The sequence below is a fragment of the Chrysochloris asiatica genome, unplaced genomic scaffold (assembly GCF_000296735.1).
Source record: "Chrysochloris asiatica unplaced genomic scaffold, ChrAsi1.0 scaffold00252, whole genome shotgun sequence".
In the NCBI taxonomy this organism is placed as follows: domain Eukaryota; kingdom Metazoa; phylum Chordata; class Mammalia; order Afrosoricida; family Chrysochloridae; genus Chrysochloris; species Chrysochloris asiatica.
The window spans coordinates 1,951,135-1,954,281 of record NW_006408770.1 but is presented as its reverse complement, the minus strand read 5'-3'; positions in this window follow the sequence as shown (position 1 = coordinate 1,954,281).

Sequence of the window (3,147 nt, the reverse complement as noted above, 5' to 3'; positions counted from 1 at the left end):
TGGTAACAGCTCTTCCCTGAATGTTTGGTAGAACTCACCAGTGAAGACATCTGGGCCTGGACTTTTTTTGGTAGGGAGTTTTTTGATGACCTGATCAATTTCTTCTTTTGTTATGGGTCTGTTCAAGTTTTCTACTTCATTCTGTGTAAGTTTAGGTAAGTTGTGTTTTTCTAAAAATGTATCCATCTCTTGTAAGTTTTCAAATTCTGTTATTATCCTTTTGATTTCCTTTGGTTCCATTGTGGTTTCTCATGCATGTTATTTGTGTCTTCTCTCTCGTTTCTTTTGTTAGGTTTGCTAGTTGTTTGTCAATATTGCTAATCCTTTCAAAGAACCAGCTTCTTGTCCTGTTGATTCTTTCTATTGTTTTTCTGTGTTCTATCTAATTTATTTCTGCTCTGATCTTTATTATTTCTTTTCTTTTGATGACTGAAGGTTCCTTCTGTTGGTCGGTTTCTAATTGTTGGAGATGCTGTGTTAATGTGTTAATTTTCGTTCTCTCTTCTTTTTAGATGTCTGCATTTATTACAATAAATTTTCTTCTCGGTACTGCTTTCATCATGTCCCAAAGATTCTGGTATGTTTTGTTTTCTTTCTCATGTGTGTCTAGGAACTTTGTGAATCCACATTTTATTTCTTCTGCTACCCAATTGCTCTTCAGCAGGGTGTTATTTAGTTTTCATGTATTTGACTTTATTTCCTTGGTCTTCCTATTGTTGATTTCTAATTTGATAGCATTGTGATCTGAGAAGATGCTTTGTACTATTTTGATATTTGTAAATATATGGAGGTTTGTTTTGTGGCCTAACACATAATCTATTCTGGAGAATGTTCCATGTGCACTGGAAAAGAATGTGTATTGTGCTGTTGTTAGGTTGAATGCTCTGTACACATCTATGAAGTCCAATTGTCTGATTGTGTTGTTTAGTTCCTCTGTGTCTTTGTTGAGTTTCTTTCTGCTCGTTCTATCCATTTTTGAAAATGGTGTATTAAAATTGCCCACTATTATTGTAGATTTGTCTATTTGTTTCTTCAAATCTATTAGAGTTTGCTTTACGTATTTGGGAGCTTTTTCATTGGGATCATAGATATTTACTATGGTTATATTATCTTTTTCAATTGTCCCTCTAATCATGAGATAATGTCCATCCTTATCTTTTATGCTGGTTTTTGACTTAAAGTTTATTTTATCAGAGATTAGTATTGCCACTCATATTTGTTTTGTATTGTAATTAACTTGATTTTTTTCCCATCCTTTGACTTTTAATCTGTTTTTTTCTCTGTTTGTAAGGTGTGTCTCTTGCAGACAGCATATTGAAGGATCTTATTTTCTTATCCATTCTGCCACCCTCCGTCTCTTAACTGGTGCATTTAATCCATTTACATTCAGTGTAATTATTGATAGGTATGGGTTAATTGCTGTCATTATGTTTTTTGTTTTGTTTTGTTTTGTTTTTTTGTGGTGCTGCTGGTGTCTTTGTTCTGCATGTGTTTCTGTGCTGAGCTCATGGGTTTTTGTGTGTGTGTGTGTTCTTTCTAGTCAGTTTCTTCTTAGTTTTAATGTTTCTATGTTCTTCTTGAATTTACATTTTCTTGGTATGTTGTGAAGTATTAATTGTCTTGAGATTACCTTATATTCTGTTAGCTTTTCCCTCCACTTAATACAGTCTGTTGTATCCTGTAATCTACCTGCCCCTTTCACCATCTGGATCTCTGTTCCTATGTGTTTACCTTCTTTCACATTGTAATTGTTTTGATCATAGACTGACCTCCCAAATCCTCTGAATTTGTTCTTATAGTTTTATTCTGTTCTCGACTCTTCCATTTGTCGATTGAATTCTGGGTGGTGCTGCCACATATGTCAATCTCTGGTTGTTGTCTATTCATGTTGGTTCTTAGTCCACAGAACTCCCTTTAGGATGTTTTATAGCACAGGGTTGGCTTTGGCTTCCTGGAATATTTTAATTATACCGTCGTATTTGATTGACAGCTTTTCTGGATAAAGGATTCTTGGGTGGCAGTTTTTTTCTTTCAGGGTTTTATATATGTCTCCCCATTGCCTTCTTGCCTGCATGGTTTCTGCTGAGAGATCAGAGCTTAATCTGATTTGCTTGCCTTTGTAAGTAATGCTTCTCTTTTCCCTAGCTGCTGTCAGGATTGTTTCCTTATCTTTGATTTTGGAGAGCTTTATTAAGATATATCTTGGTGATTTTCTTTCGGGGTCTACCCTTCCTGTGTTCCCTGAGCTTCTTGAATGCTTATCTTTTCACTTTTCAGGATGTTAGAGAAATTATCTTCCAGCAGCTCTTCAACTATCTCCTCTGTGGACTTGTGTGGTTCTTCTGTTCCGGAATGCCAATAATTCTTAAGTTATTCCTCTTCATGTTGTCCAACATGAACCTTAAACCTTCTTCAGATTTTTTTAATCCTTTTTTTCTGCTTATTCTTCTATCTCGGTAGTATTGATAGATTTGTCTTCCAGCTCACTAGTTCTGGCTTCCATCTCTTCAATTCTAATCCTTTGTCCTTTCAGTGTATTGTCTATTTCTGATATTCTGTTATTAATCATTTAGACTTTTTTCTTTAGGTTTTGAATTTTTTTCCAATGCTGTATCTATCTTATTTGATTATTCCTGTAGTGCTTTCCTGACTTCTTTCTTATTTTTCTCAACTCCATTATGAAGTGTTTTGATATATTTTATTATAATTTTTTTAATTCCTTCTCAGGCATTTCCAAGGCCTGCCCTCCTTCAATTATGGATTGAATGTCCACCTCCAGCTCATTTGTACCAGTCAGTTTGTCTTGTTTCTGGACATGTGCTAATACAGGCATCTGTTTTGCTTCTTGGGCATGTTTAATGTTTAAGTGGCCTTAATACTTAATTGAGTGTGTGTTTTGGTGTTTTTAATGCTTTCTTGGTGCCTCCAGGCAGATATGATCAGGAGAAGGGCTTCCCATTTATCTCTTTTCATTATTTAACTCAGAGTAACTGTTGCAAGTGTTCTCTACCTTCCTAGTGTATGGCAGTTGGTAGTGGTTCTTGTCTGGATTGTGGGGTTTTATAGGCTATGATTGTAGCTTGATTATATGACAGCAATTACTGTCTTTCCTTGGGTAATATAGGCAGAGAAAGAGCCCCCGGAAGG